The sequence below is a fragment of the Sus scrofa genome, chromosome 2, assembly GCF_054392235.1.
Source record: "Sus scrofa isolate SSC_HxYL_T2T_F1_AM1 chromosome 2, Sscrofa_HxYL_maternal_Yorkshire_Landrace_v2.0, whole genome shotgun sequence".
NCBI classification, from domain to species: domain Eukaryota; kingdom Metazoa; phylum Chordata; class Mammalia; order Artiodactyla; family Suidae; genus Sus; species Sus scrofa.
Genome location: NC_139384.1, coordinates 136,695,211 through 136,713,153, shown reverse-complemented (window position 1 = coordinate 136,713,153; position 17,943 = coordinate 136,695,211). Strand labels below are relative to the sequence as shown.

At 40.7% G+C, this 17,943-nt stretch overlaps 1 long non-coding RNA gene across 2 annotated transcripts in view; it reads left to right on the top strand.

Moving 5' to 3' along the window:
• The first annotated feature begins 1,046 nt into the window (after positions 1–1,046).
• The window catches only part of LOC146405710 (uncharacterized), a 75,566-nt gene continuing 58,669 nt past the window's right edge, over positions 1,047–17,943 (top strand). For both annotated transcript variants that reach the window (XR_014838667.1, XR_014838666.1), the window contains exon 1: positions 1,047–1,351. This is a non-coding gene — a long non-coding RNA (uncharacterized LOC146405710). The remainder of the gene's footprint in view (positions 1,352–17,943) is intronic.

Below are 17,943 nucleotides of genomic sequence, written 5' to 3'. Positions count from 1 at the left end.
GTTGTTGGACTGTCTTCTCCTGAGGTTTTTAAATGGTGGTGTTGTCACGAATTTCTGAGGTGAGCTGAAGAAAAGGAACAGTGTGGCTGATTTGTTAGAGTCTTTTGGAAGCACAAAAACCAGGCTGCGATATGGTTAATGGCATCCCAGACACTTCTTGCTGTAAGACTTTCTATTACTCTCCTGATCCCAGAGGGAATAAGCACGAATGTCACCTTTCTTCTTGTCCTCCTCCTCCTTCTCTTCCTCTTCTTCTCATACTATCTCTCTCCTTCTCTTCCTTTCATCTCATCTTACTGCCTGAATGAAAATTCAGAACAATGACCCAAGCCTTCCCTACTGGTGGGAAGCGCGTTAACTCAGTAATCTCATTAAATTTATAAAAATTATGCTAAATGAAACATGTACACATTATAGTTCTGAAGCCTGAGACTCAAACTGTGTTTCATTAAATAAAACGAGTGACCTAAACTCACTCTTTTATGGTCATACTATCCAAATATGAGCCAAATGAACTCACAGAGGAGGCAGTGCAGGAAAAGAATGAAAACATATAAAGAGGCAAAAATCCATCTGCAATCACCATGTTCCTTGTGCATTATAGTTTCAGGCCAAAGAACTTCTCAGTGAACATATTTTTCCCCTTAGGTTGATCTATATTGACAACCACCCATGGACACTAATTTTTTTAAGAGTAGACTGTGGCTTGACAGAGGCAGAGGCAAGCTGGTATTATATTTCACAGAAGTACATTTGCCGTGAAAGCAACGGTTATTGTCATTGCCACTCAATGGTCAATACTTTTCAGTATGAATACCTGGAGTTACATAAATTCTATTTATACCAGCTTCCTTCAGACTGTGACAAGGTGGAAGTAGGGGGATGGGGAGGCCCAGGTTGGACTCTCCCCATGTTCTCTAATTGTTGTTAAGGAAAAAAAAAATGCTGAAGTGGCAGAACGTACCGGGTACAAATGTAAGCAATATTTAACCCAGTCTGTTAATAGAATGAGGTTTGCTTGCTGGTACCCCAGTAAGCCATGCCTCAGAAGCACTGCGGTTTCAAAAATTATTCCAAGTTAGGCACGGCTACAAGTAAAATATGCTGCTGGCTGTGAAATAATGAGAGGGATAATAAATATACAAAACTTGGAATCTCCTGATGCAAAATGAAAGAGATTTCATAAACCCAAGCAGTCAAACTCGGATGAAAAACCCCTGGTGTGCTCACCATGACTAATGCCCTGGCCTTCCATGTGAGAAGTTCAGATTCAATTTCCTCTTCTGATATCTTGCTCTGGAGGTGGCTACGATGGGGATCATTACTGGGACAGCGAGTTCATCTGGAGGTGGTAAGTGTGTGCCTCCAAGGTCCAGGTGGGAGAGAAGGAAAGGTCAAAGCCCTGGTGTGTCAGCATGAACCCCAGAAAGCGTGTCTCTCTAGACCTGGGTGGTGGGGGGAAACTCTGAGAGGAGACAGTTAATAACAGTAACGTTGAGCTTTGCTGTGTCACTATGGAATACTCTTGTTAATTATCCTTCTATTTCTCAAGACCCTGGGAAGTAGTCAAATGAGTCTCATAAAATCATCGAACAGTCAAGGAAACAAAGGCTACCAGAAGGCTTGACCAAGGTCGCATGGTGGGTAAGGGGTTGAGTCTAGAGGAAAAGCCTCATCTTACCCCTGTGAAGAGCTCTTTTCCTTCATATCTTCATTGTTACTCTTTCCCTAACCTGCTCTTAAACCCACATGCTTGGGCGTGCATGTGTGGACACACACACACACACACACACACACACACACACTCACACATCCTCTCCATGGGGCATGAACAAACCAAGCATCCTGTCTAAATTAATTTATTTCATGAGATCATTTCTCCACACTCCATTTCACATTGCCTGTGGAGACATAAACCTAGTCTTGAGTAAAAGAATGAGGACTTTGGTCCCTAATTTGGCCCTAAATGTCATGCAGAAAATGTTTTCTTAACGCAACGTGAGCCCTGGAAGGCTTGTTTGCTTGACTTTCAAACGCTGCCAGACAGAAGACGCATCACCCTAAATGACTTTATAGAGAAGGCCGAATCCTGATGGAAAATTTATGCCTGGGAGGATGTTACTGTACAGAAAAGATTTTTTTGGGGGGTGTACATATGGCTTAGTAAAATTCCTCCTCAGCTGGAAATTCTGGCCCCTGAGTTCCCAGGCAGGCTTTCTTTTGTAGACATTAGCTGTTATGAATGATTAAGATGGTTGGTACAGCCTCATCTCAAATTTCTCAAGTAGAGGAATGTCTCTTAATTAATCATTAAGAAAAAAAAGTAGAAGAATAAAGCAAGACAAAAATTACGTTTGTCTTATTCTAGATAACGTTTTAAGTTCTTTGACCCCACCGAGCCCGCAGAAACATGTCTGTGACACCAAGAAGTAAAATAAATTGCCAGGTCATCACACCTTGCCCACCTCAGACCTCCTTTCACATTCAATAAATGATGTGTCATTAGAGGTGGGCCAGTAGCATCGCAAGGGAGGATGTTTTAGGAGCACTTTTTCTCTCTCTCCTCAACACTGGGGCTGTGGCCGAGAGCCACGGTATTCTAATCTACTTGTCATGAACATCAGTCAAGATGTTCTGATGGTTTCTGAGTGTAATTCAGAGGTCCCTGTTTGAAACTAGCCTCTCTGTCATCAGTGCTCTTCTAAGGGCCTTGGGTGCCAGCAGCTACTATGTAGGATGGTTAATGGTACACAATAGAATATCTTCTCCCCAGTCTTCAAAGAGCCATGCTTTTAGAATAGGACTTCCAAGGCCTCTTTATTTTTTGCTTTTTATGGCCACACCTGAGGCATATGGAAATTCCCAGGCTATGGGCTGAATCGGAGCCGCAGCTGCTGGCCTGCACCACAGCCATAGCAACGGGAGATCAGAGCCACATCTATGACCTACACCCCAGCTCACAGCAACACCAGATGCCTGACCCACTGAGTGAAGCCAGGACTCAAACCCACATCCTCATGGATAATAGTTGGGTTTGTTACTGCTGAGCCACAATGGGAACTCCCTCTAAGGCCTCTTTAAAAAGCAGATACATGAAAAAATAAATAAATAAAGTGGATACATGACATCTGGAAGTGACAATAATCAACTATCTCTTATTTATACCCCCAAACAGTGTTTCTCAATCATAAATGTATGCAAAGTGCATCTAAAACACAGCTTACTACCTCCTGGTCCCAGAATTCATTAGGTTGGGTCTGGGCAGGTATTTATATTTTTATAAATTCCCATGTTAGGCTGATGCTGCTAGTAGGGGCTTTACCCCTTGAGTATCACTGTTCTAGAATTAACTTTTCAGAGTAACAGTTACCTAGTGGGGGTTTGAAGGAATGGGAAAGAGGTAAAATGGGATGATGAAAGGAGAATGAAAAGTTTTTCAGAATTTTGGAATAGTGTAATTGAGGACAAATATAAAAGTGGGCACTGGGAATAGTGTGGGAGAGTATGAAAAATAATAAAGGAGAGCAGGTGGAAGAGGACCTCATCACACATTTAACCGAGGCCAATGCTGGAAGTGACAATTGCCACCCCAGCCATTCCTATTTTCTCCTCTTAGGAATGGAAGCTCTTCAGAACATCAAGTGCCACATCCATCTTTTCCTTTTCTTTCTTTCTTTCTTTCTTTCTTTCTTTCTTTCTTTCTTTCTTTCATTTTCTTTCTTTCCTTTCTTCCTTCCTTCCTTCCTTTCTTCTTTCTTTCTTTCTTTCTTTCTTTCTTTCTTTCTTTCTTTCTTTCTTTCCCTTCCTTCCTTCCTTCCTTCCTTCCTTCCTTCCTTCCTTCCTTCCTTTCCTTCTTTCTTTCTGTTTGCTTTTTAGGGCCGCACCTGCAGCATATGGAAGTTCCCAGGCTAGGGGTCAAATCAGAGCTGTAGCCGCTGGCCTTCACCACAGCCACAGCAACGCAGATCCGAGCCATGTCTGTGACCTACACCACAACTCATGGCAAGGCCGGATCCTTAACCCACTGAGCAAGGCCAGGGATTGAACCCAAATCCTCATGGTTACTAGTCAGAGTCGTTTCTACTGAACCACAACAGAAACACCCAAGTGCCACACCTTTTGACAGTAAACTTTAAGAATGACAAACCAAGCAGCAAGATGTTATCCTTGAATGACTAGAAACTTCTACCTGCCTTTAAAGTTGAATTTAGCCAAATGAATGATGAGAAGAAACTGGAATCCAGTAGGTGATAAGGGGGGGGGGCAGAGGGGGAGGGAGTGGGATGCAGGGTGTACTTTGGGCTGGCATGTTGGGTTGCCATATATTTTCTTTCTTTTTTTTTCTTTTTTGTCTTTTTGCCATTTCTTGGGCTGATTCCACGGCATATGGAGGTTCCCAAGCTAGGGGTCGAATCGGAGCTGTAGCCACCGGCCTACACCAGAGCCATAGCAACGCAGGATCCGAGTTGCATCTGCGACCCACACCACAGCTCACAGCAATGCCGGATCTTTAACCCACCGAGCACAGCCAGGGATTGAACCTGAAACCTTGTGGTTCCTAGATTCGTTAACCACTGAGCCACAATGGGAACTCCTGTATATTTTCTTTTGAATTCACTGAAGAACCTCAGACATGGCACTGCCTAGCGGGGGTCCTTAGTAAACTCTGACTGTGTTGTCCAGACTGGCAAAAGTTCAGGGCAGCTCTTTGTTGCTTCAGAAATGGAAAGACTGAGAACAATTGCCAAGTCTTTGAAGTGTGTGCCTGTGGGACTCGGTCTCACAACTGTTCAAACCTGAAAATAATTAAGTATTTCACCACTGCAATGATTCAGTTGGGGTTAGAATCTCACCAGATTGGAGCTTGACTATTTTTAATGCACAAAGTTTAAAAGTAGTTAAGAGGTGTGGCTCAGAATATAACCCATTCCAGAAAAACTCATGCCCTCATACAGTTTCTGGAAACCCAGGGCCTCTAGGGCAGCCCACACGTCTACCAGTCCTGTTTCTAAAGCAGCACCCAATTCTTTAGACTTTCGTGATTTCGCCTTCCTCCCTCATCAAAAATTGTCTCTTATGCCCTAAGTATGTTCTAAAATAGTGAGTGATGAATAGGTAATCTGATGAACACCATGGTTGGCTTTTTCTTGTCAACCATATCTTAGCTCACTAATAACATTTTCACAGAAATTTCCTTGACCATCCAATGCAGAGCAGTCTTTTCTAAAAATCATCTCACACTATTTTATTTGCTCCACATCATTTACCTCTCTCTGAAATGGTGCTGTTCTCTTGTTTATTTACTAGCTCCCTCCTCACCTTCAGTGTAAGCTCCAGGTGAGCTGAGATCTCGTCACTCTTGTTGACTGCACTCTCTCCAGTGCCAAGACTTGTGTTTGGCATGTAGTGGGTACTTAAAGGTATTTGTTGACTACATGAATGCATTCAAGCCAAGGTGGAGATGAGTGATGTCTACAGGTTAGCCCTACAAGATAAAATACATTTTAACAAGACCCTTAATTCTTTAACTCAAAGGAGCAAAAAAAAAAAAAAAAAAAAAAAAAAAAAAGTGGAAATTTCAAGTTCTTCACGGAAGTCTGTGGGTGGTTGTATCACCTCATGCATTGCTCAGTTGTGTCATGGTGGTGACAAGCCTCATACACATGCTGGCATGCTCCATCACAAGAGAGGACTTTCTAGCCAAAATAACTAATTGGAGTCTCAGGAAGGTGATGGAAAGAGCTTGTCAGCCCAAATTCACCCGCTCCCATTCTATAAGTGCCTCCCTAGAGGGAGTTGTGTCTGACAGTCATTAGGTTACAGATTTTAGAGTAAAGTGACATCATTTCAAAGCTTTGTACTAAGATACAAATCAGCTATAAATTTCAAGTGCACAAACTGTTATCACTGCCTAAAATGAGTCTTTATTCATCTGTTTTAAATTGAAGACTTGCACTTTACTGTTCATGTCCCTTCTGTTTCCAAAAATACCAAACAGGGGAAATAAGAGAAGACAGTGATTGGGATCTTCTCTGAGACCTGTGGAGATACCTTGTTTTTGCTGTTTGCCAGCCCTCTTTAGAGATGTTGAGAAAAGAAAAATCTAAGTTCAGAAAGACATTTCTCAGTGATAATACCTCCCCAAGACTATGGCCTAGAATAGTAATTTACAAAGTGTGGTCCTGGGATCAGCCGGGTCATTGTCACCTGTGAATCTGTTAAAAAATGCAAATTCTACCCCCTCCCCCCAGAGTCAAGGTGTCGGGAGTGGGCTGGGTTCCACTGGAGACTCTAGGGGAGAATACATGTTTTGCCTTCTCGAGCTCTTGGTGGCTGCCAGTGTTCTTTGACTTGTAAGCACATCAGTCCAATTTCTGCCTCTGTGGTCATGTGGATCAGAAATGTGGGTAGGGGTAGCCATTTGTGCTTGGACTAGGTGATTCTGAGGCATGCTGAAGTTTGAGTACCACTATCTAGAACCCTGCTCAATATGCGACCTACAGTCTGGCAGCATCAGGATCACCTGGGAGCTTATTAGATGTGCCGAATCACAGGACCTGCACCAGACCTAATGAATCAGAATCAACATTTTAACAAGATCCCCAGGGGATTGTTATGCACATTAAAGTTAGAGAAACACTGGATCTAGAATCTACAGGCCTGTCCTATAAAAATTTGAGGATATTAAAATATTGTACCTTGCTTTGGCACTACATTTTTAGGCACTGAGATGTTCATTTTCTTTAACACATTTAAAGAAGAGTAATTTAAATTTCTTTTTCCAGGAGAGTTTTTCCTAAAGTGCACTCTTCAGATGAATCCTCTGGAGCACTTACTAAAATTCACCTCCTTGACCAGACCTCTGTTCCATTCAATTAGAATTTATGGACACACGCCTTAGAATCTGCACTTTTTAAAAACATCTTGGTGCTTCTTGTACATTTTGGTCTAAAGGAGGTGAACTTTTGTACGTAGTTTTCCCTAGTTTAAACCTTAAGATTTGCCCTTGAACATTAACATTTGTTAGTTTATACTGAAGAAATTGGCATGAAAACCAATGCTATCAGATGAGAAACACTGAATAAATTTTATTATAAATTAATAATATGCTTATAATTGTAACAATTACAAAGAGTTACTTAAGGCTATACTTTCTTCCTTTGATATTTCTGATATTAGCATATTTAAAGTAAAAAAGGTAACTCTTCTGAGAAACCTAGCAACCTATAAGAGTCTTGGCGAAAAGGCCTCCACTTACGTTGGATAAGAGTCTCTTTTTCTCTGGTTATAATTTTCCCATTAAAATTATTTTTCTATCAAGAATATAAGTTGTTGAGAAAAATTAAAAATGACATCGAGGAGAACTCATCCCCTCATCCTTGTTCATGCCTTCCTACCTTCATTTTGTTGAGGTTGCGTGAGAGCTGCCAAGACATCCACACTGGTTAACAAATGGCTAATTGACAGTCACCCATCTGTTGATGTGATTTCGGCTGTTTTCAGATGGAGTCAATGATCATTAGATTTTGTTTCCCCTCATGGGGGAAAGCTGTGACATACTGATTACCTGACAGTGTTAGAAAGACTTCTGACTTATTGCTTATGGAGACTAAATACATCTTTCTTCAGGTTAGTGGTCCTGTCCCACTACTAGTTTCTACCTAAATCTAAAGTTTAATTATTTTTATTATGGCATATAGATAAGGCAGTTTTTAATGTAAATATATTGTTTTTATTTTTTGTTTGAAAAGTTTTAAATTTTGCTATTTATTGAGTAAGGGATACCATTACATAATTTAAAAATGTGTTTTTCGAGTTTTCCTTTTTTTCTTTCTCTTTTCTGTTTCAGGCCACATCCTGTGGCATATGGAAGTTTCTAGGCCAGGAGTCGAACTGGAGCTGCAGCTGCTGGCCTACGCCACAGCACTGCCAGATCTGAGCAGCGTCTGCATGCTATGCTTCAGCTCATGGCAATGCCAGGTCCTTAAGCGACTGAGCAGGGTCAGGGGTTGAACCTACATCCTCATGGATATTAGTTGGGTTTGTTACTGCTGAGCCACAGCGGTAGAGTTTTAAAATGAACCGTTTTATATTCATCCTCTTTTTAAACAACTATCCACATATTGTGCCCACTCATTCATTTCTTCCAGAGTTTCTTTATGCATACACAAATATAAAATACTTTTTAAAATCTGCATTTTTGATACAAATGGTCCCAGATATACATGCTCCTCCATGTCCTCATTCTTACCACGGAAAACCCTGTAAATATTATTCATACTGCCTGAAAAAGTTTCCTCCAGATATGTTAAATAGGAGTATTATTTCAAGAAGAAAACAATGAAAAACTGAATGCATGGTAAGAGAAAAAGAGTAAAATGAAAAAACTGTAATTGCAGGGCACAGGGAAAAATGTTGGCAGGTGAGGCACCTTGGTGACAATGAAACTCTTCCACCAGCTGCTCACTAACCTTGATGGGTCACTTAGGTTCATTTACAAAATTAACACATGAACAAGAAGCATATATTTTTTAAAGTTATTCAACAAACACTAAAAGATACCTAGGAATAAACCTACCTAAGGAGGCAAAAGACCTGTACTCTGAAAACTATAAAACACTGATGAAAGAAATCAAAGATGACAGAAACAGATGGAAAGATACATCCTATTTTTGGACTGCAAAATAAATATCAGAAAAATGACTGTACTATCCAAGGCAGTCTACAGATTCAATGCAATCCCTATCAATTTACCAGTGACATTTTTCACAGAACTACAATAAAATATCCTAAAATTTGTATGGAAACACAAACAACCCTGAATAGCCAAAGCAAACATTAGAAAGAAAACCGGAGGTGGACTCAGGCTCCCTGACTTCAGACCATGCTACAAAGCCACAATTATCAAAACAGTATGGTACTGGCACCAAAACAAAAATATAGATCTATGGAACAGGATAGAGTTCCTATCATGGCCCAGCAGGAGTTCCCAGAGGAGTTCCTATCATGGCCCAGCAGGAGTTCCCAGAGGAGTTCCTATCATGGCTCAGCAGGAGTTCCCAGAGGAGTTCCTATCATGGCTCAGCAGGAGTTCCCAGAGGAGTTCCTATCATGGCTCAGCAGTTTATGAACCCAACTAGTATCCACGAGAATGTGGGTTCAATCCCAGGCCTCACTCAATGGATTAATGATGTGGCATTTCCATGAGCTGTGATGTAGGTCACAGATGTGGCTCAGATCCTGCGCTGCTGTGGCTGTGGTGTAAGCTGACAGCTCTGATTGAACCCCTATCCTGGGAACATCCATATACTGCAGGGGCATCCCTAAAAAAAGAAAGAAAGAAAGAAAGAAAGAAAGAAAGAAAGAAGGAAAGAAAAAAAGAAAGAAAGAAAGCCCAGAAATAAACCTACACACCTATGGTCAATTAATCCATGACAAAAGAAGCAAGAATATACAATAGAGAAAAGACAGTTTCTTCAAAAAGTGGTGCTGGGAAAACTAAACAGCTATATGTAAAAGAATGAAATTAGAACATTCTCTAACACCATACACAAAAAAATAAACTCAAAATGGATTAAAGACATAAATATAAAACCAGATACTATAGGAAAAACATTGGTAGAACAAAAAGGAAAACATTGGTAGAACACTCTTCAACATAAAGTTCAGCAATATATTTTTGGCTCCATCTCCTAGAGTAATGGAAATCAAAAACAAACAAACAAATAGGACTTAATTAAACTTAAAAACTTTTGCACAGCAAAGGAAACCATAAACAAAATGAAAGACAGTCCACAGAATAGAAGAATATATTTTCAAATAAAGTGACCAACAGGGAATTAATTTCCAAAAATACAAAAACAGTTCATGCAGTTCAATATAAAAAAACCCCAAACAATCCAATCAAAAAATGGGCAGAAGATCTAAGCAGGCATTACTCCAGAGAAGGCATATAGATGGCCAAAAGGTATGCTCAACATCACTAATTACTAGAGAAATGCAAATCAAAACTACAATGAGGTGCTACCTCACACCAGTCAGAATGTATGTGCATTATCAATATTCTACAAATAATAAATGCTAGAGAGGGTGTGGAGAAAAAGGATCCCTTCTACACTGTTGGTGGGACTGCAAAATGGTGCAGCCACAACAGAGAACAGTGTGGATGTTCCTTAAAAAACGAAAAATAGATCTACCATATGATCCTGTAATCCCAGTCCTGGGCTTATATATATCCGGAGAAAACCACAATTTGAAAAGATACATGCACCCAATGTTCACTGCAGCACTATTTACAACAGTCAAGAAACAGAAGCAACCTAAATGTTCATCAATAAATGCATGGATAAAGAAGATGTGGTACATACACACAGAGAGGAATATTACTCAGTCATAACAAGAATGAAGTAATTCCATTCGCAACAACGTATATGGACCTAGAGATTACCACACTAAATGAAATGAGCCAGAGAAAGACAAATGTCATATGATATCACTTATACGTGGATTCTTTGAAAAATGATATAAATGAATGTATATATAAGACAGAAATAGACCCACAGACATAGAAAACAAACTCTGGGTGCCAAAGGGGAAAGTATGGGTGATAAATTAGGAGTCTGGGATTAATAGATACACCCTACTATATATAAAATAGATAATCAATAAAGACCAACTCTACGGCACAGGGAATTATACTTGATATTTTGTAATAACCTATAAGGGAAAACAATCTGTAAAAGAATATATATACATATATACATACATACATATCTGAATCACTTTGCTATATACCTGAAACTAACAAATTGTAAATTAACCACACTTCAATTAAAAAAAAAGGTAAAAAAAATTTCCAGTAGTTTCCCATCACACTCATTAAGTCCTTGCCATGAACTACAAGGCCTACCAGAGCTGGAAAGTCTCCTGAGCATTTCTGCCGTGTTCATTTGCTTTCTTAATATTCACAGTTCTCCTCACGAGACACCATCTGCCTGCAGGTCTCCTTGTTAGTCAGCTAACACCCCGTCTCTACCAGACAGCTTTCCTCATTACCCATCTCAAGTAACTCAATCCCTGCCACTAGAATAAAAACTCCATGAGAGGAGGGAATTTTCCATCTCATCTACTGCTATTTCCTCAGGCGTGGGCTGGTACAAGTTCAGTTTTTAATGGTAATGGTATGTAAAATGGGGTTCATACTTTGAACTATTGTATACATAAGTTACTGGCAAAACTTGATGATTTGCCTTTCTAAGTTTAAGCAATTTCCCCCCCTGCATATTGCATTTTCTCATATGCCTTGCAATCTCTCTGCTATATAAAATATGCAAAAGCATTTTCAGGGTAAGAGGGAAACACGCAAGAGTGATGCTCTGATCTTTTCATGAGGGACAGTCTTGACTATATTTTGCCCAGAGAGACCAAGAATCAGTACATATACAGTGGCAACCAGGCTTAGAGGCCTGACATGAACGCAGTTTTTCTTTTTGGACAGTATCTGAACAGCATTAGTGTAGGATATCACAGCAGCTTTGAGGTCCCAGGCTTGTTTCTCTGCTGACTTGCTTTTACTTAACCATGGACCACCCCTTCTCCTTGTGAGACTGGCCTCTTGTTAAGATTGCATCCATCTGTAGAAATAAGTCTACTTTCTAGTAACTATCCTATTTTTTTTTTTGTCTTTTTGCTATTTCTTGGGCCGCTCCCAGGGCATATGGAGGTTCCCAGGCTAGGGGTCAAATCGGAGCTGTAGCCACTGGCCTATGCCAGAGCCACAGCAACGCGGGATCCGAGCCGCGTCTGCGACCTACACCACAGCTCACGGCAACGCCGGATCGTCAACCCACTGAACAAGGGCAGGGATCGAACCCGCAACCTCATGGTTCCTAGTCGGATTCGTTAACCACTGCGCCACGACGGGAACTCCGTGACTGTCCTGTTTTTGCTTTTTTTTTTTTTTTTTTTTGGCTGCTCCCATGGCATGTGGAAGCTTCCGGGCCAGGGATTGAACCTGTGCCACAAACCACTGCCCAGCCTCGGCAGTGACAACCCTGGATCCTTAACCCACTGTGCCACAAGAGAACTTCAACTGTCTCATTTTCAGAATGAACATATGGCTCTTATCTAAGTCTATAAAAATGGGTTTATTCACCTAAGGACTCAACCCCAAAACTACTTGAACTGATTAATAAATTCAGCAAAGTAGCAGGATATAAGATTAACATTCAGAAGTCAGTCGCATTTCTGTATACCAGTAATGAAATATTAGAAAAGGAATACAAAAATATGATACCTTTTAAAATTGCACCTCACAAAATCAAATACCTCGGAATACACCTGACCAAGGAGGTAAAGGACCTTTATGCCGAGAACTATAAAACCTTAATCAAAGAAATCAAAGAAGATGTAAAGAAATGGAAAGATATTCCATGTTCCTGGACTGGGAAAATCAATATTGTAAAAATGGCCATACTACCCAAAGCAATCTACAGATTCAATGCAATCCCTATCAAATTACCCATGATATTTTTCACAGAACTAGAACAAACAATCCAAACATTTATATGGAACCACAAAAGACCCAGAATCTCCAAAGCAATCCTGAGAAATAAAAACCAAGCAGGAGGCATAACTCTCCCAGACTTCAAGAAATACTACAAAGCCACAGTCATCAAAACAGTGTGGTACTGGAATCAAAACAGACAGACAGACCAATGGAACAGAATAGAGAATCCGGAAATAAACCCTGACACCTATGGTCAATTAATCTTTGACAAGGGAGGCAGGAACATCAAATGGGAAAAGGAAAGTCTATTCAGCAAGCATTGCTGGGAAACCTGGACAGCTGCAGGCAAAGCAATGAAACTAGAACACACCCTCACACCATGCACAAAAATCAACTCCAAATGGCTGAAAGACTTCAATATACGACAGGACACCATCAAACTCCTAGAAGAGAACATAGGCAAAACACTCTCTGACATCAACATCATGAATATTTTCTCAGGGCAGTCTCCCAAAGCAATAGAGATTAGAGCAAAAATAAACCCATGGGACCTCATCAAACTGAAAAGCTTTTGCACAGCAAAGGAAACCAAAAAGAAAACAAAAAGACAACTTACAGAATGAGAGAAAACAGTTTCAAATGATGCAACTGACAAGGGCTTAATCTCTAGAATATATAAGCAACTTATACAACCCAACAGCAAAAAAACCAATCAATCAATGGAAAAATGGGCAAAAGACCTGAATAGACATTTCTTCAAAGAAGATATACAGATGGCCAACAAACACATGAAAAAATGCTCAACATCACTGGTTATAAGAGAAATGCAAATCAAAACTACCATGAGATATCACCTCACACCAGTCAGAATGGCCATCATTATTAAATCCACAAATAACAAGTGCTGGAGGGGCTGTGGAGAAAAGGGAACCCTCCTGTACTGTTGGTGGGAATGTCAACTGGTACAGCCACTATGGAGAACAGTTTGGACATACCTTAGAAATCTATACATAGAACTTCCATATGACCCCACAATCCCACTCTTGGGCATCTATCCGGACAAAACTCTACTTAAAAGAGACACATGCACCCGCATGTTCATTGCAGCACTATTAATAATGGCCAGGACATGGAAACAACCCAAATGTCCATCGACAGATGATTGGATTTGGAAGAGGTGGTATATATACACAATGGAATACTACTCAGCCATAAAAAAGAATGACATAATGCCATTTGCAGCAACATGGATGGAACTAGAGAATCTTATACCGAGTGAAATGAGCCAGAAAGACAAAGACAAATGCCATATGATATCACTTATAACTGGAATCTAATATCCAGCACAAATGAACATCTCCTCAGAAAAGAAAATCATGGACTTGGAGAAGAGACTTGTGGCTGCCTGATGGGAGGGGGAGGGAGTGGGAGGGATCGGGAGCTTGGGCTTATCAGACACAACTTAGAATAGATTTACAAGGAGATCCTGCTGAATAGCATTGAGAACTATGTCTAGATACTCATGTTGCAACAGAAGAAAGGGTGGGGGAAAAAATGTAATTGTAATGTATACATGTAAGGATAACCTGACCCCCTTGCTGTACAGTGGAAAATAAAAAAAATTATTGAAAAAAATGGGTTTATTCAAAACATTTAGGATAATTAATTTAACCTAAAGTTAGCAAAATATGCCATATTAAATTATCTTGTAATTATAACCATATATGCAACGTATTTAGTGAGTACCTACTATCATGAACTGTGCTAAGTACTGAGAGATCATGTATAGTAAACCAGATATGGCCTTTGTTTCCAGGTAGATTAGATGATAATGGGAGAGATTAATCAAGTGATCACACAAATAAATACAAAGTATAATGTGATGAGTTAGCAAATGGGTTTGAGCTGAGATTTGAAGGAAGGGTAGGAGTTGATTAGGTGAAAGAAAAGGATAAGCAGTCCAGGCAGCCCAGGCTCTGGGTGGGATGGATCTTTCCAGAAACCAAAATAAGGCCAATGTGATGACTGGGCGTGATGGGGGCTGTGATAGGAATGAGCCTAAAGAGATGTGTGAGCGGGGAGTTCCCATTGTGGCTCAGTGGTTAATGAACCTGACTAGCAACCATGTGGGTTTGATCCCTGGCCTCGCTCAGTTTGTTTTTCTTTCTTTCTTTTTTTTTTTTTTGTCTTTTTGTTGTTGTTGTTGTTGTTATTGTTGCTATTTCTTGGGCCGCTCCCGCGGCATATGGAGGTTCCCAGGCTAGGGGTTGAATCGGAGCTGTAGCCACCGGCCTACGCCAGAGCCACAGCAACGCAGGATCCGAGCCGCGTCTGCAACCTGCACCACAGCTCAGGGCAACGCCGGATCGTTAACCCACTGAGCAAGGTCAGGGACCGCACCCGCAACCTCATGGTTCCTAGTCGGATTCGTTAACCACTGCGCCACGACAGGAACTCCGATGGTGCTTTTTCAATTGGACAAATGGGTCCTATGGCGTGCCTTATTTTAGTGGAGGGGATCAGGAGTTGAATTTTGAAGATGTGGAATTGGAATGCCTTTAGGAAGCTTAAGAAATAATATGAACTGGGCAAGTGTCTACATTGAATGTTAATGTAAATTTGTATACGGATGGCATTCAAGTCAATGAAAGTAGAAAAATCGACCTAGTGAAACCACTAGCGTACGACAAAAAGGGAAACTCCCAACATTTAATGGCAGTGAAGAAGAGATGAGCTAACAAAGGGGAAAGAGAATTAGCCAGAGGTAGAAAAAAATCCTCAAAGAATATAATGTCTTTGAAGTCAAGGGCGTGACATGTTTTGGGAAGGTGCCAATAAGGTCAAACATCCCCAGTGAAGTGAACATTCGTGCAAAAGAGATGTGAACGTTTAATGTCAGTGAGGAGGACTGGGAGGGAGATGCTGAATATGTAGGAGATGGGATTAGAGAGAGTGACAAGTTCCTGAGAATATAAAAGGGGAGAAGATCCAGAGCTTAGATTGATTGTTGGCCTTAGAGCGGATGAAGGATGTTTTTTTCCTGCAGCAATAGTGCAATTCTGGGCTTATAACAGAATCATCTGGAAGACTCGTAAAATACAGTTTGCTGTCCCTCCACATCCAGGGTTGATTCAGAAGGACTGGAGTTAGACCTGAGACTGCATTGCTAAAACTGCATAGATGATGCTGATGCTACTTTCCCAGGCCTTACATAGAGCAACTGAGGTCAAGTTTCTATAGGTAGCTTCTTATGTTTTGGTTAGTAGATCAGGGAATTCTTGCTGATAACCTCTGAAATCATTTTTTTTTCTATTATAGTTGATTTACATTGTTCTGTCAATTTCTCTGCACAGCGAAATGACCTAGTCATCTATCTGTATCTGTATCTGTATCTATATTTATATCCACATTCTTTTTCTCACATTATCCTCCATCATGTTCCATCACAAGTGACTAGATATAGATTCCTGTGCTATACAGAAGAATGAAATCATTTTGAAGGAGGAGATGAGGTTCTTTTCAGAGAGCAGTGACACGGTGGGCTTGAGAGCAGAGAAATAGGAAATTCCCTTTGTGGAGAGGAGGGGAGTAAAATGGCCTAAGAAATACGAGAGAATAGCCCCGCAGGGTTGAAGATTCTCTTGAGGTTGGTGGTCAGGAAGTCACTGTCATTTTCATCTGCCCTGTTTGGTAGTTTTCTGAAAACAAAAACAAATGCAAAACCAAACCAAAACAAAAACCAGTGGCTCCTCAAATGCAGGCCTGGAGAAATGGGATCATTGGTTGCATCTAGGATAAACAGGCTATAAAATGTGAAAGATGAAAATAGAGAGTGCAAGGTCCCCGGCAAAGGTTTTCACAATTATTGAAATGCTGAAGCATGCGACCCAAGCCAGATGTAGGAGCAAAGAGAGGAGAGGACTGGTGGGTTGGGAGAGAGTAGAGGGTCAATGGCGTGGAGGTCCCAGTGAGGTCAGAGGGCAGGTTCAGTGGGAGGGGGTGTAGAACAAAGGCACTGGGAGAAAGCCAGTTTGTGTTTCCAGTGTGGGATATATGAATTAAAGACTGTAGAGGTGGAATAGTTAAGAGTGATGGTAAAGTGATCCTGGGAGTGAGAAACAAAGTGACTGTAGATGAGGAGGAAATTAAGGAACGAAGGGTACAGTATGTTGAATTGACTCTTTTTTTTTTTGCTTTTTTAGGGCTTCACTCATAGCATATGGAAGTTGCCAGGCTAGGGGTCGAATCGGAGCTACAGCTTCCAGCCTACATCCCAGCCACAGCAACACGGGATCCAAGGTGTGTCTGTGACCTACACCACAGCTCCCAGCAGTGCCGGATCCCTGACCCACTGAGTGAGGCCGGGGATCATACCCTCATCCTCATGGACACTAGTCAGATTCGTTTCCACTCTGCCACAACGGGAAGTCTCTTGAGTAGACTGTTGAATATGACAATTGGAGTCACCAGAAAGATAGGAAGATTTGAGTTGGAGAACAGGGTGGTGACCTATGGATAGGGGTTTAATGACTGAGGAAGAATGATGGTGAGAGAGGGAGAAAGCTGAGGAAAATAGCAAAGACTGAAGTAGAGGATGAAAAAGCCAAATATCACAGACAGGTTTCAGACCATTTTTTTTTTAAATATAAGATTGGAGGGGCCCTAGTCTGAGAGAAGTGTTCTTATTGGAGATCCATTTGCAGAGAGGAAAGGAGAACAGGTACTATTTTCTCTCTTTTTAACAAATGAAGAAATAGGGGCTTAGAAAGCATGAATGGCTGTCTGAAGTCTACTTAGCTGATAGGCTGTGAGGCCAGGTTCAGACCTTGGGTTCTCTGATTGCTAGCCTAAGCTACTCCCCTTTCTACTCCCTCAAGAAGCAGCAAAGCCAAATAATCAAGCAGCAAAGCCAAGTTTTCTCGGCCTCTGTGTCTTCCTGTCTCTTCAAAGGCATTTGTTGTTTCTTTTATTCCCATCAAAGTTTGTGAGGACAAGTTTGGGTTTGTTAGCTATAAATCTTTTTTATAAATGTTTTGAGTGGCTCTAAATGATTCCCTGAATTCTAGCGTCATTTATTTCAAATAAGTACATTAGAAACCAAGAACTATAATGCCTGTGAGTCATGTCTTGGAGAAGGAAGGGAAAAGAGCAAAAGGATAATATTTTCCCATCAAAAAGTACTTAAATTCTCCTTATTCAAGGAGCTCATGTGAACATGTGCTTAATGAATACTTTCGACATATCAAACTCTCCCCCTTCCCTAGCTAAAGTGAAGAATATTGGTGTACAACAGGAAGTGACAGAACATTGTAAATCAACTATAATAAAAAATTAAAAAAAATAAAAAACAAAACAGAAAAAGCTAAGAATAAACCGTATTACAGAGAACACAGAGGTAACAAATATTTTCTTTCTTTCTTTTTTTTTTTTTTTTT